The sequence below is a fragment of the Orcinus orca genome, chromosome 11 (assembly GCF_937001465.1).
Source record: "Orcinus orca chromosome 11, mOrcOrc1.1, whole genome shotgun sequence".
NCBI lineage: Eukaryota > Metazoa > Chordata > Mammalia > Artiodactyla > Delphinidae > Orcinus > Orcinus orca.
Genome location: NC_064569.1, coordinates 86,622,992 through 86,649,047, shown reverse-complemented (window position 1 = coordinate 86,649,047; position 26,056 = coordinate 86,622,992). Strand labels below are relative to the sequence as shown.

The 26,056-nt window shown below is 42.1% G+C and overlaps 1 long non-coding RNA gene across 2 annotated transcripts in view; it reads right to left on the bottom strand.

Annotated features, from left to right (window-relative positions):
- The window catches only part of LOC125960551 (uncharacterized), a 56,472-nt gene that overhangs the window by 14,531 nt on the left and 15,885 nt on the right, over nt 1-26,056 (bottom strand). For both annotated transcript variants that reach the window (XR_007470344.1, XR_007470343.1), the window contains 2 exons: nt 11,604-11,651; nt 4,318-4,469 (listed from right to left, as the gene is read on the bottom strand). This is a non-coding gene — a long non-coding RNA (uncharacterized LOC125960551). The remainder of the gene's footprint in view (nt 1-4,317; nt 4,470-11,603; nt 11,652-26,056) is intronic.

The following is a 26,056-nucleotide window of genomic DNA, read 5'->3' as shown; positions in this document are numbered from 1 at the left end:
GAAACAATCCACTCCGAGCTCTGTAAGATGGGCCTTCAGAGATTCAAAGTCATCTCTATAGCCTCTCTAGGTATTTTCATCACCAGAGTAAAAATCATCAGCAAATTTTTATTTCCCTTTTTGTCAAAATTTCCATCCACATCACCATCTCCTTGGACCCAGGATCCTTCAACCTAGACTATCAGAAGAAATAAGTAGTCATCCACTTATGTCCATATTTGTAAGGTACCACTCGCTCAAGACCAGATTCAAATTGCCTGATCCAGTTTGTTTGGCCTTAAATTACCCATTCTGATTTGGGGGACGGAATCTCTAGACACATACCTTCAGGGCTTAATTTGCTTAACAGTGTCATTGATAACAGAGCAGGAACACCAGTGGAGCAACTGATTTTTTAAAAAATGAGAATTAGAAAATGTTAGACCTGAAAGAGAATTGAAGCATCATAGAGTTAGCCCAAAGGTGGCAAATCAGTTTCACGTGAAACCAACTCAGATGGCTAGCTAGGGAGTCCCGGCAGTGCTGCATTGAGAACGCTTCTGAAGAATCCTAGAGAAAGGCCAGGAAAAGGCAAGAGAGAAATGGTCACGTGGGTGTCACTTATTTGCCATTCCTGTTATTTTGCAGGTTAGGAGACTGAGGCCAAGAGCAATAATTTGACGATGAAATTGAAGCCAAACTCCGGCTGGGACCCTTAACCCCGATTCCTCGGTCTCTGTCTCCTAGTGCAGTCATTTCTAGACTATGCTTCATGGAGCCCTATGGGTGCTCTACAGTGAGGTGCCTCAGGGGTCTCTAGAGGGTGGAGGCTGGTCCACTTGGGCTCCTAGACTCTCGTGTCCACTTCAGCCAACAAACAGCTCCTCTTCCTCTTCTCCTTTCGAGCTTTTGCTTAAGAATTTGTTTGAAAAAAAGTTCATCGGTTAAAGAAACATTAAATGCATCAGTGCATTTTGTGATTCCCCATATTTTGTAATTGACTTATTAGTTAATTAATCAATTCAGTTGTCTTTTATTCAGCAATTACTACTTGGAAGTCGCTCTGCTAGGCAGTACTGGGAATTAAAGAGAGGAGTCCCCTCTCAAAGTGTTTACAATCTGATTGGAAGCCAGACATATGAATAATCATCCATTGTAAAATGATGGGAGAGTAAATGGCATAATTAGTTGCATTGAGAGAGCATAGAAAGAGCAGTTGACTTCCAGCAGTTGGTTGCTGGAAGTCAAGGAATGCTTCATGGAGGAGGCAGCCTTTGAACTTGGCCTTGAAGGATGAGTGTCTTTGAAGGAATCTAAGGACCATAGGCCTGAGATGGAAGAAACCTTAAGGATCTTGACAATGCAAACTCTTATTTAATGGAGGAGTCCACTGACGTCCAGAGAGGAGAAATGATTTGTCTACATTGATTGTGGGCCTCTGGAGCCCAGTAAAATGGCACTTGCAGGATGGAGGAACTGCATGAAAAAAAGAGAGGTATGAAGCTAGCGAGGTGCACAGTGAGACTGGGTGATAGCACCATTGCACTGGAGTTTATGGAACCCAAGGACTTCCTGGAGCTCAGCTGTGATTCACAAGGTGGTATTTTCTCATGCCTGTCACACACTCTGGATGAATTTGCCCTTATGACATATTAATGCTATGGACCTAACTGTATTCTGAATTTACTTAGTAACTTAAAACCACCTCCACTAACAGTTTGGCCAATAAATCTTACCTTGTTAATAGGAATTCTTAGAAGATACAGCCAAGTTTTATAAATAAAATGATTGGAAATTGGAATAAAAACTGTGGCAGATGTTGTTAGTTGGCCCAAAGAGCCCTTCCCTACCACAGTCGCTCCTACTGTCTTCATCTAGAGAAATGGGCAAAGGTACATAGTCCCTTGACCAGCCGCTATGGCAGTTAGGGTTGACAACATGACCTAGTTCTGGCAAGTGGCACAGGAAGAGAAGTTGGCTAGGAGTTTCCACTTGAATTAAAATCATAAAGTCTAGCCCTTTGACTCTTTCCTTGCTGGTGCAATGATGTAAAGCCTGGAGCAGCCATTACTATCTTGTGACCATGAGGCAAGAGCCACAAGATGAAAAGCAAAGAACTAAGGAACTATCTATCTTTAGACATTCTATTATTGAGAAAATGATATACTATTTGTTTAGGCCACTGTATTTATCAGGACCGTGTATGCCATAAATAGAAATAGAAATAGAAATACTGTAAAAACAACTCCATAAATCTCAGTGTCTTAATACAATCATGGCTGATATCTTGCTCAAACGAAATCCAATGAGGCTCTTCCTCGTTGGGTTGTTCTTCAACTGGTAACTCAGGAATTCAGGCTCCTTCCTGCTTAGGATGCTACCACCTTCAGCTGTGGTCTCCAAAGTCATTGCTGAAGGAGATGAGAATGTGGGTAAACCCTCCTTAACCTTCTTGGCTGGAAAGTGATACCCATCTTTCAGGTCACATTCCAATGGCTTATAGGTAGAAATATAGCTCCACCTCAATGCAAGGCAACTGAGAAACCAAGTCCCTGTCTAGAAAGCTGCTTAACAACTCTTTACTATGGAAGGGAAATCCAAATCTTTAATGGTCAGCTAGCTCTCTCTGCCACAATTACCCTTAGTAGATTCTTCTATTACTTGCAGCCAAATCATTCCTAATGTAATAACAGAATATAGCATTTATTGCATTTACTCAGCCAACATTTATAGGGTCCAAACTTCTTCATTTAGAGCAGTAGGCTCAGAATTAGGTGGCCTTCATAGCAGATGGAAGCCACTTTCCTTACTCTTTTATTAGGGAGATAAAGAGTTATACAGGAACCAGTCATCTATGATTGTCAGCAATATTTTGAAAATGTACATAGTGGCATCTTGTGTGGACTTGGTAACAATGTGGTTGTTAAGAGAATTCAAAGGAAGAGGAATCTCGATATGAATAAGCATTCTCCAGGGAAGGTTTCTTGGGAAGAGCCCATTAGAAAACAAGGGCAATACTTTGCATTTTCACAAGACTTTGCTTTTTCAAAACAAATGTATCATTCCATATAATTATTCATCCCATAAACATTATCATTCATTCTGTAGACAAGCATGATAGGGGTGGCAGATACTAGGTTAAGGATTATAGATATAAAACAAATTAAGTTATAATCCCTGCCCTTGAAACACTCAAAGTATAAGATGAGAGACACATAAACCAAGAGTTTCTCTGCTTGCTAAAACCATGAGAGCACAGAGGATGGAGTGGGGGAGGGAAAGGCATTTAAAAAAAAAAAAAAAAAAGGAACTTGGTAAAATGGGCCTTGGAGGAAGTTTAGGAAATTTTCAGACATGGAAGGAAGAGAAGGAATTTCAGAAAAAGGAAATGACATTAACAAAGGCACAGAGGTGTGCAGATTCATGGTAAGCTCAGGGAGTTGTGAGTAGTCCACACTGGGAGTGTATTGGGGAAGGGTAGGAATGGTAGGAAGTCACATTTGAAAGGCAGCCTGGGCCATATGATGAGGACTTTAAATGTTGTGTTCAAGCTGCAAGTTTCAGCTGCAAGTTACAAGACACACGATGAAGGCATATAGGTAACTTGCACAAGAGGACTTGAGAAAGGTAACCTCAGAGTTGGTCCAGCAGCTCAATGATGGTCATTAAGGTATTCACATTATTTTGTTTTTTCTTTCTCAGAATGCCAGTGACATGTCCTAGGGTGAGCAACTGTCCCAGTTATCCTGGGACTGAGGGGTTTCACAGGAGATGGGACTTTTAGTGCTAAAAGTGGGAAAATCCCAGGCAACCTGGGATAAGTTAGTTATCTTAACATCTCTCCGCTCAGTCACAAGATGGCTGCCACAGCCCCAAGTGTCACACAGAAAATGGGCCATCTTTTCACACGATTCTCTCTGATCAAGAAGAAAATAGTCTTTCACTAAAGCCCCAGTCAACTTTCCTTTATATCTCCCTGACCAGAACTGGTCACATGCCTACTTTAGTCCGAAGAGAAATGAGATCACCATAGTTGTCTTAGAACAATCGTAGTTTATCCCCTTGGTTTGAATACATTGTAACCAGACCTCAAATTGGATTTTGCTGGTATGGAGGAGGAGGAGAATGGCTTGTGGGTGGGCAACTCACAGTGTATGCCATAAATGCCATGCTGAAGATTTTGGACCTCATCCTGAAAGCGGCAGGATATCATCAAATATTTTTAAGCAGAAAGCGATAGGCTATCACTTATATTTTAAACTTAGAAGCAATCCCATAACTGGATTAGAAGGAATTTGGGAACAAGACTGAGAGTAGAGAGACTTGTGAGCAGGTTACCTCAATAATCCAGATGTGAGATGGTAAGACTCGAACGATTATAGATGTGTGTAAGCGAAGTGACGGATTTGAAAGAAGTGAGCAGACGTTCATCTCACATGATGTGACTGAAAACTCTGCATGACGCGCAGGTCGGCTGTGATTGTTCTTGGCTGTGAATGAGAAAACAGTGGCACAGAGGTTAGAGGTAACATGTCCAAGTTGCTCTCGGATGCCAAACACTCCCCACCTAACAAAGCTAAACTCCTGTGCTACCGGAGTGGGGTTTCTCCCATTCCTTAGCTCTCAGACAGGATCAACACCAGCTGGCTGGCTCTCCTGGGGCCCCCGCATCCACCTGGTGCCAGGTGGGTGTCAGACTGGGCAGAAAGCCCTCATTCTTTGTAGTTAGACAGCTTCATCGATGATGACTGTAGCAGGATGTGTTGACGAACCAAATCTACCTCAGCTGAGATGAGCAGTCACGCAGCCTTGACAGAAAGAACACGAGGTGGGCAATGTCAGTTCCAAGATTGGCCTCCCACTCCCACGAACAGTCTTGCATTATTTATGCATGGTTTGCATGTGAAATTAGCTCATTTCCCAAAGAAAACTAACCTATGGGAAATCTAGTTTGGGGTGATGCCTTCTCCCTGATGAGCCATTAAAAGGGCTGTGAGGGAGACCTTTGGTGAATGATGGCTTTCGTGGCATTGCTAAATAAAAAAAAGAGTTGTCTGTGTCATAGCCCCCTAATACTCTCCTTAGGTCTTATCTAATATGGCAATTATACATTCATAAATGTGATTTCTAAGTTTTTGTCTGACTGCCCAGGAGGGTAAGGGCGATGCCTAGTTTGTTCACCATGCTAAGTAGCACATGCTACTTGGCACATAGCATATGCTCAATAAATATTTGCTGAATTAATTTTTTTATTAAATGACTACTCCATGTCAGTTGCTTTGCGTACATCATCTCTTTGAAGCCTTCCCCAAATCCCCATAGCATAGATAATGAAAATGAGATTATTTCTGTTTTCTAGATAATGAAACTGAGATTCAGTGAGTAAACCGAGTTCATGTATTTAGAGAGTGGGAGAGCTGGGTCTCGAATCCTAGGCTGTCTCCAGATCCCATGCTCTTTTTTCTCTAAATGCTACTTGGATTTTCATTTCAGGTAATGCTTTTTCTCAATACAGAGAAACTCAGTGTTGGTTTAGGTCTACCCCTCACTTTATACATGAGAGGCTATAGGCCCAGAGAGGCCAAGCATCTTGGCCAAGTTAAATTAGTGCTCAAGTGAAATCTAGCTCAGTGTTGTTTTCAATTGGACCTTGAAGTTCCTTTAAGATAAGGCAGCCACTAATTCAGAAAGAGCCAGAGCCTGTGGCTTGTATTTGACCTATCTCTATAGCCTTGCTGAATGTCTGCATAGCAGAAAGGCATGAAAATCTCATCAAATACAAGTTTCACAATCTACACGGTTGTTTTCTGGTTCTCAGCTTTAACTGGCACAGGCTGCTTTTTGACTGAAGGAAAGGCTAGCCTCAAGCTTTTGGAAAGCCACTGCAAGTTTGCTGTTGAAAACTTCCAGGTTTGGATGTAATCTGCACTCTGGTAAAGTACTTAAGCTAATAAAGGTCTAACGCGTCTTGCAGACTCCTTCCAAGCGCCTCGCTGGCTCAGCGTGCACATGCCCACAGGAGAACACCGTGTCCTTAGCAGGGACAGCCTCATACATGTGATTCTGTCTGGGGCACTGCACAGAAGCCGGGACCCTTTGCACTCACCCACCCCCGTCCTTTCCTGCCATCTTCCTCCCCAACACCCAAGTCTCTTCATCAAAATTTGATTTGCATGTCCCTGAATTTCGGCTGGGGACGTGTATTTCCTGCACGAGATTAAGCTTGCAATCCAGCTGATGGCACCGGGAAAACCCTAGGTTCAGTTGCCATCCATCAGCTCATTCTCTACCTCCTGAGCTGAGCCACTCCTCCATGCCAGGTGCTGGGCCAGGCTGACCGTGCTGGACGATGTGAGTGACGCCCACCCAGCTCCCGCCCGCGGGGCCCTCACCACTGAGCCGGGGAAGGAGTCACATCATTAGACCCAGAGTGGTCTTGGGTCATTTCTGCGTGACTCACTGGACTTTGCCCTTCTCTGTGGCCTGGCGCTGTCCCCCAGCTAGAAAGATGACTACCCCAATCCACATGTGACAACTCCCAGGGGACAAGGGAGCGGCTCTCTCAGTAGCTCTCCCTTACAAGCAAAAGTTTTCCATTCCCAGAAGCCTCAACAAAATATGTCCTCAGATCTCATTGGCCCAACTTGGGACACGGTTTCATTTCTGAGCCAATCCCATAGGCTGAGAGATAGTATAAGATGATTGATACAGACTTAATTTCCTCAAAAAAAAAAAAAAAAATCTTTTCCTTGCAACCAAAAAAGCCAGAACTTGCTAGTAAAAGCCATTTTCATTTTCAGATTTCTGCCAGGCATTTATTCAATTGATCCTCCACCACCCCCACTCTCTTCTCCCCCTCCCTCCTCCCCTCCCCCTCCTCCTCCTTCTTTTTCTTCATCTGGAAGGTGGATGTTTTAAACAAATCAATCATGAAGGAAAGAGAATCCATGATGACTGAGTGATAGCTTTCTTGCTGCTAGAATTTCGAAATTTCTCATTTCCATTCCATTGTGGACTTCACCCTGAAGGCAATGGGATGTCATCAAACATTTATAAACAGAAGGTGATATACAGGGTCTCACTTATATTCCAATGACTCATGTGGGTCAGATCTAACCCACATGAAGCCAGAGTAATGAAGACACCCTCAGGGGAGGGCAGTTTGAATCCATGTAAGGCAGATGGTCTTGAACAGGCCTGCCTGCCAGACCTGGACGTGTGGGCTGATCCAGGCTTGCCAAAAGTGGCCTGAAGGTGCCACCCTCTTGGCCAACCACCCTCTCCCTGGGCCCAGCAGCCTCCTCTGACGACACCATTAGAGACTCACACAGTGCGATGGCAGGGATGGCCACAGGTAATGCTTCTGTGCCGAAAGGAAAGGGGATACTTCTCTTACACCTTTCAGGGGATTTTTTAGGGTTTGACAATCTCTGGCCAGTGCAGGCCAGAGGCTGTGCAGGTGATTCAGGCCCTTGGGAAAAACTTCTCCCTCATGTCCCTACCCCACCTCTCAGCCTGTTCTCTCCATATCCACATCTACCTCAGTAAGCTGCTGAGTGCTGTACTTATTATAGCAAACGTTCCTAATGAGAGGACTCGCCCAACTATGTTTTCTTAGCTAGGCCACCTGTCGGGATAAACAGAATTTTAAGAAATTATTTTGAAATGTTCGGTTTTCTAGAGATCAATATGAGGTTCATATAAGCTCCTGGACCGACCACTTTAAAGCACTCAGCTCTGACCCAGAGGAGAGGGCTGGGTGTCAGAAGCCTTGAGTTTGTGTCATGTTCCCCTACTTCCTAACTTTGGGACTTTAGGTAAGTTACTGTTACTTTCTAAGCCTTCAATTTCCTCAGCGGCAAAACGAAAACAAGACTCCTTCTCACTTCAAGAATTCAACGAGGTACAATATCTAAAACTACGGTTCACGTGTTTTAGTCATCTGAGAGGCCTACTTTCTTCCTCTGTAAGTCTCTGTCTTCTTACTTGAGAAATGAAAATCGTATGCTCTCCCTGACTTTCTGTAGAGTACACAAGATGAGGCATGTGGAAGTCTTTTGGAAACGGTAAAGCTTGGGGCCGTCCTGAGTACTTGGTCACCAGGATGACACTTGGAGCGACCAAATCCAAGGAGCCCCCACACCCTGGGTGAGGCAGGGGATGAGGGATGTTCTCAAGGATCAGTCTCGCCAAGAAGCCAGATGCTTCCTCCCAAAGCCAATTGAAGCTGCAAAGATTCTCTTTCTAAAGTGAAATCTTGAGGCCCATTGCCTTCCAGGCTGATTCAACTGCAGCTCAGGGGACTCGGCAAATGGCCCCCAAGGGCTCCTCTTCTCAGTCAGCTGAGGTTTGTTAATGGTGTTTTCTTTTCTGGGAATGTTTTTTTCTTTTCTAAAAGAAACACAACTTAAAAAAATTCAAGACAAAATTTCCCCTCCCCTCAAGACTTCCTGTCCATAACTGAAGCCATCTTCCTAAAATTAGCAAAGCATTCCTTTGCCACAAAACAACAGTACCGTTAAAAAAAAAAAAAAGGGCTATTTCCTTTCTGGCTGAGGATTTATGTACAAGAATCAGATGGGGAAAAGAGAGCTTCCATCCAGCTTCAGCAGTAGCTTCTGTGTTCGTCCAAACTCGGCCTGTTAATGGGATTATACTGCACTCATTCAGGCAAGGACAGCTCACAGGAGAAAACTTACAGCAGTTGAAACCAGATGCTTTAATTCAGTGACTCTCGAGCTTGAGTATCTGTCAAAATCTCCTGAAGGCTTGTTAAAACACAGAGAGCTGGGTTCCAATCCCAGAGTTTCTGGTCAGTAGGTCTGAGGTGGTGCCTGAGAATTTTCATTTCCAACCTTTGCTGATGCAGCTGGTCCAGGGACCGTGTGTGGAGACCACAGCTCTAAATCAACAGTCTTTGGTCCCCAGTAATGTTTTGAGAGAAGAAGCCGTCTTGGCCAGGATCACTGTGTCTGGTGGTTGACTTCCAGTGTCCTGGTCTTGGAGGGCCTGGCTGCACAAGTTGGGTGTTTACAGGTTATTCTGGTGTGGCCTTTTCAGCCCACACAGGGGATGCTTGTGTCATTTCTCTGGCTGTCACTGTTTCTATTATGCTCCAGGGAATGCTCTGATCTTTTCTTTCAAGAGGTTGTGTGAGAATTTTAAGGGAAACAACACAATTTGGGGTATTAATCAGAGGAACTTGGATGTGAAACCAGACTCCTTTGCTTACTAGTTATGTGATCTTGAGCGAGTGAAATAACTTTCCTGAGTCTGTTTACTTGTCATCAACTAGGAATAATAATAACACTCTATTGTAGTGGTTTACAAACCTGACTAAGGTCCTTTTCCTCTCTCAAAGCTGTTTCCCCATGACAGTGCCCCTTCTTGGTAAATGACCTCTCTCCCAACTAGCTATCCAAAGACCCCTAGGAACCATTTTTGTCACCCCTCTCTTACTTCCTACGTTCAAGCAATCACCAAGTCTTGTCCATCCTACTTCCAAAATGGACCTTGGTCCTAAATACTTCTCTCCATTTCTATCACCCCTCCCAAGCCCACCGAGCCATCACTAACCCTCAACGCAACTACAAAAAAAATAATGTTTGATGGACCTTAACGGTTTCTATTTCACGTAGAATAAAATATAAAATCCATAGCATGGGCTACGCAGGGCCTGCCTATAACTCACTCACTATTCCTTTGCCTCTCCGAACTGCACCAAGAGGAGCTGCCGGGATCCTTGAATATGCCAAGTATTTTCCTGCCTCAGGGCCTTCACACAGGCTGCTCTCTCTGCCTTGTGTGCTCCCCCTCCCCCCACCCCCTCGTTTTTAAAGGCATGCTCCTGGGTCAGGGTATTTCTCCAGGCATGCTCTTGATTCAGGGCATTTGTACCTTTTGTTCCCCTGTATTCTTCTATCCCAGGTCTTTCAGTGGATCCTCCCTCACTTTGTTTAGGCCTGCTCAGATCTTACTTTCTCAGTGAGGCCTTCCCTGACTATCCTATCTAAGAGATCACCCCTAATTCCATTGCTCTTAGCCCCCTGACCCTGCATAGTTTTTCATGGAGTCATTATCAGAAACTGACATATCGTTTGCATGTTTGCTGACTGACTGTCTCTTAAATTAAAGGTAAGCCCCGTGAGAAAAGGGGACCCTCTTGCACTGTTGGTGGGAATGTAAATTGATACAGCCACTGTGGAGCACAGTATGGAGGTTCCTTAAAAAACTACAAATAGAACTACCATACGACCCAGCAATCCCACTACTGGGCATGTACCCTGAGAAAACCATAATTCAAAAAGAGTCAGGTACCACATGTTCACTGCAGCTCTATTTACAATAGCCAGGACATGGAAGCAACCTAAGTGTCCATCGACAGATGAGTGGATAAAGAAGATGTGGCACATATATACAATGGAATATTACTCAGCCATAAAAAGAAACAAAATTGAGTTATTTGTAGTGAGGTGGATGGACCCAGAGTCTGTCATACAGAGTGAAGTAAGTCAGAAAGACAAAAACAAATACCATATGCTAACACATATATATGGAATCTAAAAACAAAAAATGGTTCTGAAGAACCTAGGGGCAGGACAGGAATAAAGATGCAGATGTAGAGAATGGACTTGAGGACACGGGGAGGGGGAAGGGTAAGCTGGGACGAAGTAAGAGAGTGGCATGGACATATATACACTACCAAATGTAAAATAGACAGCTAGTGGGAAGCAGCTGCATAGGACAGGGAGATCAGCTCGGTGCTTTGTGACCACCTAGAGGGGTGGGATAGGGAGGGTGGGAGGGAGATGCAAGAGGGAGGAGATATGGGGATATATGTATATGTATAGCTGATTCACTTTGTTGTAAAGCAGAAACTAACACATCATTGTAAAGCAATTATACTCCAATAAAGATGTTAAAAAAAAAAAAAGGTAAGCTCCATGACAGCAGAGATTTTTGTCTGCCTTGTTAATTGCTATACCCTCAGGAACTAAAATAGCACCAGGCACATGGTTGACGCTCACCAGTATTTGTATAATCAATGATTCAATGGATGAATGGGTGCAGGCAGGTACATGACCATGATTGTTAGTGATATTGCTGGTAAAAGGCACGTGGACAAAGTCCCTAACCTTGGAATGCTTTCTCAGGTGCCCACTTCCTAGAAGAGATGCTCTAAGCACAATTTGGACACTTGGGCATTATTCCAAAACCCTTATCTGGGCTCGTTTTATCATGTGAGCTGTAAGGACTACTTCTGCTTGCACAGGACACGTGGTGTGCTTATGGGTCCCAGTATGCCTGGTTCCCAGTTGGCTTTTTGTGGGAGGAGGTAACTCCCTCAGGCAAGAGAGGAGTCTCTAGCCCCTTCTGCCTCTACCTGCCAATTTGAGGATGACTCCCGTGACAAAGAAGCAATCCAAAGAGGAAAGTGCTTCAATGTAAGATCAAAAGCTATTGATCTTCCTGTTGGAACCACAGTCCAGTTTCACGTCACAGACCCATGTCAGAATGTCTCCATTTCTGGGAAATCTGAGGTAACACTAAACAACCATGCCATGTACCTCAGGGCCTATGCTCTGGCTGACCCCACCCAAAAGGTAGCCAGGACAGAGACTTACCAGAAGCCCAGGAATGAGGTTGGCCAATCAGACTCTCACTCTTGGGAACTAGAATTGGAAAACACAGAGAAAATTAGGTTGGAAATGGAGCTGAAGCCAATGCAATAGCTAGCATCTATGAGGTAGACTAGGAAGCATGAGAATTAATAACCAAGCCACATCTAAGGGGCATCTGACATGAAGATTGAGAAAGAGGAGGCAGAGGGTAGAGAAGAGGAAGAGGTAGTTAGTTTGCAGTGAGTGAAGCGAGACACACAGAAGGAAGCAGACATGGAGACTGTAGCTGAGTCACATCAGCTGATGAGCTCCAGGAGGAAGATCAAGAAACTTCTGCTACTAAGGTCCATCTCAAATGCTCTATTAATCAGGAGAGACATAATTCCCAAGATCTTGGTGTGTTAACGTCACAAGGCTTCCTCTTCACTTACACCTGTCCACTGAGGGTCCAGGCTACTCTCCAGGGTGCTGTCCTTCAGCTGAGGTTGCAACGCTGCACAACCTGTCACCTGGGAAATGTGTCTTAGGGTGGGTGCCAAGAACCTGAGCCTGAGTTGTGGATTCTTGTGAAAGTGATTTATTGAGAGAGTTCTCTCTGGACAAGGGGAGTGAGGGAACAGGATAAGGCAGGGAAAGCAAATTAAACAAAGATATGGACTGTGGTGGAGACTAGCTTCCACCTGGTCCCATGAGGAGCTCATGAGTATGAACTGATCATTCACAGCTGGCTGTCCCTCAGGGAGGAGAGACTGTGTAATAAACCCTCTGGGATTTAGGGCAATTCTCTGGAGAGGAAGGGAGCTGTAACTCAGTAATCAACACTTACAGCACCAGCCTCGTAAGAGAGAATGGGGCAGGGTATCGACCACATTCACTCCAGCATGGGAAGAGCACGTGGAGAATCACACACTGCCCATGAATACTTCCACGTGGATGTGGCATATTTCATTCCTCTCACATTTCATTGGCCAAAGCAAGTCATGTGGTCATTGTCTAAACTCAAGAGGTAGAAAAGTACAGAAGTACAATCTACACAGAGTTCCTGCAAGGAGAAGAGCCATAGATATTGATAACCAGCTTTAATCTCGACCACAAGAGCCATCCTGAATCCAATTCTGGTCTCTAATTCCAACCATACTGTGGCCCCTGTCTCTCTGGATTCCCACCTGATTTTCAATTCTCTTATCAATGCTCACACCAAAACCCCATTACTTTAGTGCCTTGCAATTAGAGGAGCTCAAAGAAAATATAGAATATTCACCCCTTGGAAGCTATCTAAAGATTCAATAACAAGATAAAATAAAGATAGTTCCATAAATCTAATATAATGCACACATTCAAAAAATCAAAATTTGAAGGAAATCTCTTGACATAGGGACAATATTAAGTTAAAATATTAAAAGGATACAGGACTGAGTGTACATTCAGCTACACATGTCCACCTCAAGTATATGAAAATAGATGAGACTAGAAGGAAATAACTGAAAACAAAATGGTTATTCCCTGGTGATAGATTAAAAGCCACTTTTGTATTATTTTAATATAATTTTGTCTCCTTATTGGTTACAGTGGATTTGTTTACTTTTATTCTCACAAAAAAATTAATATAATATGGATGTAAAAAGAAATGGTGAAGATATAAGTTTCCTTCTTAGAACACTCGGCTAAATTTTTTAACACAAGGAGAAATAGAAACGCTTTGGCTTGTATTTCTCAGGGCAGGAAATAGTGGGGGTGGGGGTGAGACAGTTGATTCTGAGCTGAAGGTCTGAGTTGGTGGTTCTAAAATTTGGTTGTGACTTCTCGCCTTAGTTCAGTATTAAAATGGAATAGGGTAGGTTATTATCTTCTTTAGCAGAAGGCTGAAGTGCAGATAATGATGTAACTTCTGATGTTCCTCTTGCTTCTGGCCACCAGCCTCTTGAAGACAACTGAGATCCAAGCAACAACCTTAGCTGATAAGGTCAACTCCACTGTCAGTTCATCTTTTGATGAACTAGGACCATCTGCAGGTCCCCCCCTCTTCTCTCTCCATTTCCCTCTTTCCTTTCTCCCTCTTATCACTTCATCTCTTCCTGCATATTCCTTGCCTCCCTTTCTTTTCCTCCTCTTGGTGACTCCCTTTCATGAGCTAAGATCATCCTCCCAGGAATTCAGCCTCCCAATGCACAAGGAGTGATACGAGCAGATTTGTTAAAGTATGCTCTTTTGTTTAATATTTTATTCCTTTATTCTCTTTCTAGAGAAGATTTTAGTCCTGGATACATGAAATACATCAGGGGGAGGTAAAAATCATTGTGTATCCAAATAACAATATATTTGTTGAATACATTTTCTTTGTCTATAGTTATACAATAAAGTAAGCTGTTTTAAATCTAGTTTCATTTATGATCGCTGGATGGTTTACCATCATTCATTAAGAAATGAGAATGCATAAAATTAGTAGAAGTAAAAGCAAAAGGAAGGAAGGAAGGGGTTCGTAGTAAGGAAATAAAAGAGAATCAAAACTGATATTGAAGAAGTGTGTTATTAAAAGATCTTTCCATTGCTATGAGTAGCTACAAATTTAGCTCCAATTTTTTATTGGCCAAAAAAAGGGGGGAAATAAAGACAATTACACAATTTACCAAGTATATAATATAAAAACTGACCAGTTTCTCAGCAGTAGAACAATTCTTAGCATTGAACCAGACAGGACCCCAACTCTGGATGTAATGAATGAGGTCATCCACAGCAGCCTGACAGGGGACGTGATGGAAAATGTCATAAGCCTGTGGCTTCATTATAGGCTGATGCCAGCTCAGCACAGCTCAGGCCCTCATGGGCTGTAGCCCATGTTACCAGTATCCTGCTGATCTGGTTTCATTTGTCACAGATTTCAGAAGTGGAAGAACAAGTAGTGTTTAAATAGATCTCCCAGGTGATTTACGTTGCCTTAAGGCCTGAATTATGTGTTTATTTTTTCATTCACTAAAACTTATTGGGCGCCAACCATACATGTGACATCGTGCTAAGCGCTGTAGCAACTGAATCACTTCTTGGTGATCAACAACATAGGGGTTAGTAGTGACGTCTCAGCGAAAGAGAGGAAGGTCATTTGAGGTATCCCTTCATGTATGCATCTAACCATCCCACCAATTGTTTATGCTCTCTACAAATACTTACTGAAATCCTGCAATATGCCAGGTCCTGTGCTAAGTGCTAGGGTCAGAAAGATGAATTAAGACAAGGTTCTTGCCTTCAAAGAGTCACTGCCTAGTGATGGAGAAAGGCCACATTCAGCATGCTGCTGAATTGAAGCTATGTATCAAGTACTAGGGGTGCTCAGAGGAGAAAAACGGAGACATCAGCTATTTTTCCAGTAATTAATGCCCAGCGAAGGAACTTCTTTGGTAACTTTCCTTAAGTAGTATGTGGATGGTGGTGAAAGAGAGATAAAGTGAACAAGAGTTCAGAAAGGAATGAGGGCAGCTTAGAGTGCAGGATTTAATGGCATGAGCCCTGGAGGTGGATGAACTTGGGCTTGAGGACACCTCTGCCATTCAGTAAATATGGATACGGGACCGGAAGATGATCTAATGCTACCATATGGAGCCATGAGAGCCAAAGAGAGAATGCTTGTGTTTGAACAGCACCCAGTTCAAAGTATCTCCTCAGTACCCTCTACCTGTGCTTGTATTATCATTTCCTCATATCTACTTTGCACAGGAATGTACTATTTAAACATCAAATAGGATTTGGATACTAGATGCTCACACAGCATCCATGAGGATAGAAATAGACTTGATATTAGAAGGACCAGAATCTAGGTGATGAAAGATTGGTAAGGTGGGGATTGTGATCAGATGGTCACCTGGCCTTTATGCATCTTGAGACGAACAGCATCAGCTATGGGATGAGAGTTAAATGCTAACTGTCCTGTCTAGACTGTTGGCAGCCTGTCTTGCTCAGAACAATGCTTTCTGTGTAGTGTGGGAGGTCTATAATCCTAAGACTTAGTTTCAGCTGTACCCTCATCAATCTACTCTGCTGGTTTGTATCTCAAAAATTGATCTCCTTGAGAAAAATGAGTCAGCTCAGCATAATTTTTTTTGGTAATCGTTGACCCTGATAAGTTTTGAAGAATGTTATTCTTCTTTACCGAGCTTTCTGGATTGTCTGAGAAAATAGTCCATCTATGTATATGTAATAGTAATAATAAATACCATTATTACACAATAGTATTCATATTGTTAATTATATGAAGCATAATTAATAATAACACTGTATGATGTCATATATCATATATATATAAATAATAATATCTAACTTCTTGGGTACCTATTCTGTGCTGGGAAATATATTATGTGCTTTGCATAAATTGTTCATTTAATTCTTGCAGTATCCTATGAGGGGGATGTTTTTGGATGAACAGATTGAGGCCCAGGGATACTAAATCATTTGCTCAAGGTCACACAGCTGGTAAACTGTGGAGCTGGGATTAAATTTAGGCAATCTGGTTGAAGGCTTGCTCTTAATTTTTAGGACTTCATGTATCTATGTCCTTTATATCTATATCTATCTATACATAATTAAATTAAGTGTTTGTGAAGCTTGGTATAGTGCCTGATACATGGAGGGAGCTAGCATCAGCAGTACTCTATATAGCTAGCTATGTCTATGATGGTGTTTATCCTCTAGCCATAGGTACCACAGCCTGGTGGTTTAAGTAATGGACTTGGGAGCCACAGGTGCCTGAGTTCCAATGCCAGCTCTCTGGCTAATTATATATGTGTTCTTGGGTGAATTCCCTCAGTGCCCTCATCTTAAATTGCCTGTGTTGTTATTGCAATGATTAAAGAAGGACAGTGTCCACACTCATGTAAGTGTGGGCCAGCATTATTGTCATAATCAGTGGTAATCCCAAAGTGTGGGAAGCAAGCTTCTTAAAGCAGGTCAAACAGATGCTCCTTCAGTGACCAGTGCAACTAGGGGGCAACTGGCGGGTTGTTTGATCTCGGGGGGGTGGGGGGGATTTCACACATGCTCTGGCTCAAATTTGAAATAAAGGTGAATAAGTCATTTCAATCCCCCTCGACCCCCACCACTCCATGGGAAAGAGATGTGTCAGGCCAGCCATGCAGGTCACTGGGTACAGATGCCCCGAGCCTTTGAAGACCTGAGCCAATGGAGGTTGAAAGGACGGGTGCCCCACTGGGCAGCAGTTCAGCTAAAAGTTCACGTTGCTGCACATTTGAGAACTTCCTGACCAGGCGCCCCGGTGTCAAAGGGATCTGAACCTCTCCTTGTCTCCAGTCCTGATATGGAATTGTGAGCAATTGCTTGCATGTACAAGACAGCACAAGGCATCAATGGGCTGATTATGTCAAGGCATCTGAAGACAAAGCAAAATGGAACTTCAAAAGACTTAGGAAGACCCAAATCCCCTAGCAAGTTCAGTTGTTGCTAAAATTCCCACATTGGGCTCACATTTTGGCTTTGAAATTGCAGCTCAGATGGCAAATAACATTCTTTACTGTAGTTAAACTTTTGAGGAAACTGTTTCATCCTCTAACTCTTCCTGAAAAAGGTATTTATCTTTCTCATAGAGAAGGTCTCTCTTTTGAATGCCACTTCTACGTTTACATTACAGCATTTAGTTGCTTTCATACGTACGTGTGTGCATATTTATACACATATATTTTTCCCCTCTAAAATGGAAGGAAGGGGTGGGGGATTAGAAACCTTAATACATCTTGTTCATTGGACTTTGAAAAGGAAATATTTTCTAGCTATTTAACTTGGCGAGTCTAGAAAAAATGGTGCACAGATTCTTCTGAAAGGATTTTTTTAAGGAAGGGAAGGATTTTGTGAAGTAGGTTCTAATAAAGGCACTTAGGGAAATATAACTTGATCTAAAATATATTCTTAAACATATCCTCCCTGCCTATTTATTCTTTTAAAAAATTTATAATGTATTTCATTTGTACACATAGAGATATGCAATTCACTGTTTGGGGGATGAGATCAAGAGGCTGTTCTAAAGTGAAACAGGTTTTTTAAAAAAACTTTTATTGTAAAATAAAACACAGATACAGAAACCCATATAAAACAAACATAGGGCTTAGTGACTTATAGGGCTAACACTCACTCAGATCAAGAAATAGAAATTTTCCAGATATTCCAGAAGCCTTTCACATGTGTCCCCTTCCTCTTTCCAAAAATAACCACTATCTTGACTTTTAGAGTAATCACTTCCCTATGTTTCTTTATGATTTTGTTACCCAAGTGTACATTCTTAGCACTATAGTTTATTCTCACTCACTCTCAAAAATCTAACAAGTTTTAACCTTTCTTTGAAACTGTTGGTTTTCCCTCCATCCCTTCCTTTTGCTTATAATTTATCTGTTAAAGAGCCCTGGTGGTTTGACCTATGGAATTTCCCTCTTCTCTGGATTTTGCTGATTGTGTACTCATGGTCCCATCCAACATGTTTCTCTGTCCCCTGCATTATCTACAAATCAGAAGCTGGATTCAGAGACGGATAAAACTTGAACTCAGTCATTTTGGCAAGACCATAGGAAGTGGCATGTTATTTCTTTAGATAGCATATGTTTGGTTGTCTCTCTTTTTGTAATGTCAACAGCCATGGAGGCTCATGGCCTAGACCCATAAATTAATTGGAGATTGAAAAATGGTGACATTCTAATTCTACGTCTCATTTTTTTACTTGGTATAATTTATAAAGAGATGCTTCTCTCATCTATTATTTGGTTACCCAGTTGCATAGTTTGTATATAAAAGGATAAATGCGTGACTCTTTCCTTTATTTACCTGTTTTAAAGATCATGAATTGGTTCTCTATGATCCTCTAAAAGCGACTGATTTGATTTAAAATATGTATATATATATATAATTATGAAATCATTAATTTAAATGCAATGTATTTAAACGGGTTTAAGTACACTGCATTTCTTATCTTTATTTAAACTCAAGTTGTCCCATTTTTGGCCAGTGGAAATCTCCTAAGATTCGCAGCTGAGTCCTTTCGACATGACCCCATTAGTCTTTGACAGTATCCTTTCTATTTGGTGGGATAAGAGGGTCTAGGTTCATCTTGCATAGTTCCTACACCAAATTTGAATCAGCTATTTCTCTAAGAAACTCTGGTTTCTTATGGTAGGAAATGATACTTGAAGATCACAAACTGGGCACTACAGATGCTTTCTGCAACTAGAGAGTCACATTACTAGACATTTTTGGTGAATGGAATTGGGAAATAAACATGTATTTAAATATAAAATATCTTATAAATTCATAATAGTGTTTCAAATTCAAATTCAGAGTTGCACGATTTTTACTTAATTCCTTCCATACCATGTATGTATGTCCTTTCTTCCATACCAAAAATCTTGGTTCTCAAGGACACAGTGAATGAGAGAATTAAAATATCCCATCATTATTCATTTGCTTTATCCCACAATATACAATAACACACACAATAGTCAAAATAACAATACTAATACTGCCACTACTAATTATAATTACTAAAAATCATTTTTTAAAAATTGGAGCTTCCCTTTTACTTAGGATGTAGAGAGCCACAAGAGAACATCAAAGCCATATAACTTATGAAATCTTATTCTCTTTATTCCATCAGAGATCTGAGGTCTCAACACAACAGAATAAAAAAAGAATTCCAAAGATTGACAAATCCCTCTGAGAAGATATGGGACACACAACATGTTTTACCTTTGGCAGAATGTGGGAGGAAGAAGTGGTAGCCATAAAAGTGGGTAAGAACAACTAAAATTTTAACAACTTCTTACATATTAAGTGTGGGCTGTTGTGACAGCGTAGGGGTCCCAGACACAGGGGAGCCCACACCAACAGCTCTTTCCCATGGGCCTTCACAGAGTGCTTATGAAAAAGATCGAGGGCAGGAAAGCAGACCTGAGAGTGTTCTCCTCTACAGTGAGGGTAAACAGGCTTTGTCAAAGTTTGAAGGTAGAGCGGGACTTCTTGGAGTAGCCCATCCAACATTCTAAGCCCTCATTAGTGCCTGGTGGTGATTGGCTGCCACTGAGAGACAAACAGAAAGCTCTCCTGTGAGTCCTTCTCCCCTACTTCAAGGCAAAGGTTGCCTGCAACAGAAGAGGTAGAAAACAAGCCCTCAATAGCTGTACTGAAATTAGGAAAACCTCTCTGCTGCTGGAGAAGGAGCAAGAAGCTCACTCTCATCCCAGACCCTCTGCCATCACAAGGCAGAGTTTGAATGCAACATGGCAGGGTGGGGGTGGGTGTGCTGCAGGAATACTGAAAAAGTTTAAACTTAAAAAAAGTTTTTTAGACCATTTACATTTAATGTAATTATAAAAATCGTTGAATCTAAACTTACTATTTTAAATGTTATTCTATTGTATTCTGCTATAAAATATGGCCCCAAATTCTGAAGGTAACTTTTCTTGGTAAGTTACTGTTTTTGCCTGGATGCCTAAGGGATTTCATTCTTTTTCTTTTAAATCTAGTAATATTTCTTGTTATTGCTTGGTCTGTGTTAATATTTGCAGGTACACAATATGTTCAATATGAAGTTTCAAATGTTGTTTAATTTCAGAAAAGTTTCTTGAATTAGTTTTTAGAATTTGTTCTGTTCCCTTGTTTTAGTTTTCTTCTCAGGGAACTCTAATTACTTATATGTTGGATCTTCTTTACTATCTTCAAAACTACGTACATATATAAAATATATATATATAAAATATATGTAATATATATGTAATAATATATATAGACAAAAAGTATTCTCTTGAATGCTTTTCAGCTCATTTATTTTTATTTATTTATTTATTTATTTTTGCGGCACGTGGGCCTCTCACTGTTGTGGCCTCTCCCGTTGCGGAGCACAGGCTCCGGACGCGCAGGCTTAGCGGCCATGGCTCACGGGCCTAGCCGCTCTGTGGCATGTGGGATCTTCCTGGACCAGGGCACGAAACCGTGTCCCCTACATCGGCAGGCAGACTCTCAACCACTGCGCCACCAGGGAAGCCCTCTTCATTTATTTTTGATTTAAAAAAATATTTCTCCTTTCACCTCTATTTCTCTTGAAGCATCATTTGTTGTGTTTATTTGTTCTGTGCTCCTTATAGTTTAGACCTCATTTCTAAAATGATTCTTTCATTTTAAATTATTTCATTTCTGTTTCTGAGTTTTTTTCTAGTTATGATTTATTTTGTTCTTTCATACCTTATATCACTTTCTTAATGTCTTTTAGTCATTTTGAAATAATAAATTGAAATTTTGATCAGTTTTATGGACATGTCTTTCTGGCATGGTTTCATTTTCCATAGGGACACTGTATATGTCTTTGTCTCCTTTTCTTAACTTTTTATGGAACTTGACCTCCATAGTTTCCTACTGCTCATTTTTTTTTTTACATCTTTATTGGAGTATAATTGCTTTACAGTGGTGTGTTAGTTTCTGCTTTATAACAAAGTGAATCAGTTATACACATACATGTTCCCATTCTACTGCTCATTTTTATGTGAAATTGGTTTCTGCTAATTTTTAGAAGAAGATAACTTTCTTCAGATAACATATTTAACATCATAGAGCTCATTCTGTGGTTTTTATATACTGTTAAAAACATAAAGGTTTTCTTTCTAAAATTTCCTGGTTTTTCTCCCTTTCTCCTCTACTTTTATCTGAACCTTCTCTTTCCTCATCACTATTGTCTCTGACCTGCTAAATTTGATTCCACTCCTAGCATTTTTTTTCTTAGTGTGGGGTCTTATTCTGAAAAGGAAAAAAGGCTGTCAGTTTCAAGATTTCATAGGGGCTAGACTGCCCCAGATTTTCAGTTCTTACTGTGACCTCAACCCTTTTCCAGTGAGCAAAATCCTACTGGAATCTCTGTTTTAGCTGTTGTGCTCAAATTACCTGTCTGTGCTTCTCGGTGAATACCTGTCAGCTATTTGAGGTTCTGTTCTCAGGTCCTTCAGTCATTCTCTTGCTTCCTTTGCTCTTCCAGCACAGATGTTGAGACAATGCAAATCTTATGGTTACTGGCATTTTCCCATCACCCACTACACTATAGCTGCAGGTTTGAGGATATAATTTGTCACCCAGTTATGTTTGCAAATGTAGCCCATGGGTTTTGGTTCTTGTGTCTAGCAGCTTTGTGGAAATTTGAGATCTGAAAACTATACTTCCACTGCCACCACCTTTTTGTTAGAATTTCTTGCCTATTTATTCTTAAATAGCTGCTGAATAATTCCCTGAGAAACTTGTCTTTATTGAAACTTGTCTTTATTGTTTGATTGGATTACAATGTCCTCTTTTTCCAACTAGTTCATGCTTCTGGGGGGATTCATTCATTCATTAAACTTTTCCGTGAGCATCTATCACTGTGCACTAGGCACTGGGGATGCAAAACTGAACATGACAAATTGAGATCTCAGTCTAGGGCTATAAAATAATGATCTGCTTGAAGGAAGGACCAAAGAAAGGAAGCCTTGGGTTATCACAGACCTACAGGCCTGGCTTTTCTATGTAGTACAGAACAGGCTCTTACATTCTTCTTTTACTTATTTGTTTACCACCACCATTATCTTTACCATAATAAGGTACATGTGCAGAGGAGTAATCAGCACAAAATGTGCTTTCATAGTCTTTCATTTGATCTCTACACTAGCCCTAGGACACAGTATTATTATAAGTGAGGAAAGAGAGGTTCAAAGAGAAGAAGTGACTTCTCCAGGGCCATCCTTCTCAATAAGTGACAGAGCCAGGACATAAAATTTGGTGAGTCTGATTCCAAAGTTCTTCTCCTTTGCTCCATAGCCTGATATCTCTGTTGTTTTTCAGGGTTAGTTTGGGGAGATATGCAGTAGGCCTCAGCTCACAAACGCTTTTATGAAGTTCATGATGACAGACACTGGGGATTGGCTAATCTAACACCCATCTCTATCTCCTTCTCTCTTGTCTACCTCCACTACAGAGGCTGGAATAGGAAAATCTCACTTTCCCAGTCTCCCATGCAGATAGAGGTAGCCTTACGACACCACAAGATGTAAGTCTTTTCAGTGCTTCTGGGAAGTGTCTTGCTTTTCTGGACACATGTACATGTGGCTGGTTCTACTTCCTCACTCCTACCTCTTCAAGTGGATGTGGACTTGATGTCTACCCTTGGTGTCAGGGTAGCCATCTTACAACCATGAGGAAAATAAAAGAATCATAGAGATACTGTCCCTGAACCAAGGTTGCTGTTTGAGAAAATATGAAACTAATGACAAAATATACCTCTATGTGTTCAATCCACCATTGGTTAAGTATTCAGATATAAACAACCAGAAATGTTCCTGATACACTTGTCTTTGATATAAATAAGGACATCACAGACTTTAAAAATTTTCCTCATTCTAAGCAGTAGGAAGTAGTTAAAAGCATTATCTTAAGTATAAAAAGCGATGCAGATACAACTGGGGCTAGAGTTCTACTTTTGATGGAGACACTTCTTTAAAATCCTGCAATGTTTAACTTTATATTGAGCCTCGCTCAAGGCAGACTAGCGGCTACTGTATTCGAGGAGGCAACATGCATGCGGTTTCTGTTTACTAAAGCATTAGCAGAAACATATACTGAAATATATACCACCATATAATAGGTCCCAGATGTGTTATTATGTTTTTCTAAAGAGAAAAAAAAGATAGTTGGAGAATAAGTAACCAAAAAGCATTTTATGTCAATTTGATTGGGCTTGGTGGTAACTCAGCAGAGTGGAAACAAACCAAACTTGGAGTGAAAATGCACTGGGATTAAGATCTGGGTTACTCTGTTTAAATTCAACAATCGGTCACTGAGTCCTCCTGAGAGCCAGATTACCTGTGTTATCACGTCTCAAGAAACCTTATGGCTTTCTGGTTCATCTCAATTTTAATGACAATTAAAAGAAGGTTAATGGACTGAGGGGTCTCTGGCCACAGAGAAGCAAAACTGGGATTCAATTCTGGCCTATTTTCCTCTGAAGTCCACATGATTGCTGCTTTCAAATATTTCAAAAGCAATTATGCTGTCTGTAAACTGAAGGGGAAAAAGCATTATTTTTAAAAAGCAGGGACTCTTCTGTGGGAGGGAGAAAGCTTTCTCTGGATGGCTCCAGTAAGTGGACCAATGACATCTGGTAAGTGGACATCATCAAAAGGCAGGTTTTGACTCTACCATCATCATCCAGAAAATCTCTATTTCCTGCCAGCTGTGCATTGGACAACATGGCAGGTGTGTCTCTAGATGACGTAAATAAAAATAAGATTCTTTTCTATCCTGTAAGGAAACAAAACTCTCACGGGGGAACTAGAATACATAGAGGTCAAGTGATTACACATCTATCTTTGTTTGGGGCCATGTTCTGAACGACTGAGGTTGCCAGGTAGTCCTTTCCTACATAATGGAGAGAGCAGAGAGAAAGGCAAGTGTCCAACCAGAGCTACCCCATTAACCATCCCCCAAATTCTGCCACAGTAGATGGTGTGGATTATGAGCCATAAGAACATGCCTATGGGGCGGCCACAGCAGGCAGATAACCTCCAAGCCTGCTGCGGTCTTCCACGTACCGGACAGAGGCAGATATATACGTGCTTTATTCCTTGGACAACTTTCTCTTTACAGAGATTCTTGCAGGACTCTTTGGATTTGGGATGTGAGTGTTACCCATCCTATGGACTTTGCTCCTGGGTCCTGTAAAAGGACGTGTTGAATAGGTAGCATAATAGATATTCTACGACTGCTCTGTATTTTAAGGCAAGAGAGTAGATGCTGGCAGACTCTCCAGGTGCTGGACTGTGGTTAGTGCTTAAAATGTAATGCAAGTTGATACCCTCCCTGTACTCCACACCTGGAACAGCTGGATCCCACCGAGAAGAAACCCCAGGAGCTAGAACGTTATTCCTTTACTCTCCATGAAATATTTAAAACACCCCATATAGCCCTCGGAAGGCTTGAAGAGCCTTAAAGAAGGAGTAGATGGAAGGAGGCTATAAATCACTTTCACCTGGATGGGCTTGGGCCCAAGACATCCTAAATTTTCAGCAACACCGGGATGGAGGAGACTAGAGGAAAATCCACCCCATAAATCCAGTGTGGAGTGGGGCTACTAACCCTACTACGAAAGGCCGACCTCTGGGGGATACTCAGGACTTGCGGATTACTACATAATGATCTCATCCAAGTTCTGGGGCTGTCATTGTGGATATCGCCCAACAGAAGGGTGAGGAAGTTGAAGTAAATCCCTGTTCTCTACTCAGGAGCCAGAGAGATGGGGCCTGAGACTCTCCACCTGAAATTATACTGAAAGACACTTAGCAGAAGTGGGATCATCAAAGAAGAATCCAGCCCCCAGGGATGGGGAGAGCAAGACAGCTGAGCAGAGCCCCTATCGAGGCCGCTGGGTAGCTGGAAACTAAGTAGCACAGAGGCTCAGTTTTAGTGAGGGTGTTTTTTTTTTAATTATTATTATTGGAGTAAAATTGCTTTACAATGCTGTGTTAGTTTCTGCTGTACAGTGAAGTGAATCGGCTATATGTATACCTATAACCCCTCCTTCTTGGACCTCCCTCCCACCCCCCCATCCCTCCCATCTAGGTCGTCACAGAGCACCAAGCTGAGCTCCCTGTGCTATGCAGCAGGTTTTGATAGAAGAGAATCCTGTGGCCTGGGTCCACCTGGGGACCGGGAAAGCTGAGATTTGGACATCAGGGCTTCCCCCCAGCAGAGAAGTCCTTGATCGTCTCAGCAGCCAGGAGAATCACAGGGTCCCCATGAAGACTGAGTGTCCCGGTCACGCCCTCAAATCCCAGGACTGGGAGCCTGACTCAATTCCAAGCCCCACAAGGGGGGACATGGAGGATAGTGAGGCAGCCTCTTACTAGAGGAACTGCTTTATGAACTGCCTGCTTCCACCCACCTCCTTTAGGGTTTGTCTCCATCGAGTAGAAATGGTCCTCAGATACCTGCACACATTTCACCCGCAGACACTGCACATGCCATTCTGATCAGCTTGCCTCAAGCTGCCTTGAATTCTGCGCTTCCCTCCTTCCCTGCTGAGTCACCTCCCTGTTGACGCCTCACCTCTTCCTGCAGGCTTGATGCCTGCTGCCCCTCTTCAGCTTTCTATTTTGCTTCCCAGATCAGTACAGTTCAGACTCTCTGCCTGGCTACACCTCTTTCCTTTGCCCCAGCTGAGCCTGGATATCTTAACTTCAGCACAGAGCCCTGGGGGCAGCCTCTCTGCTGGATGTGCCCAGGCCCACGTACAAGACCCAGACAGTGACTGAGTGGCCTGCAAGTGGGCGACATCGGTGAGCCAGCGGCAAGCTACTGGAGGAGAGAAAGAACACGCTAACAAGAAATTGTTGGACCTCCGCTCTCTTTCGAGGCTCACAACATTTTTCAGCACATTGCTAATTTTTTACTTGAATGAAGGT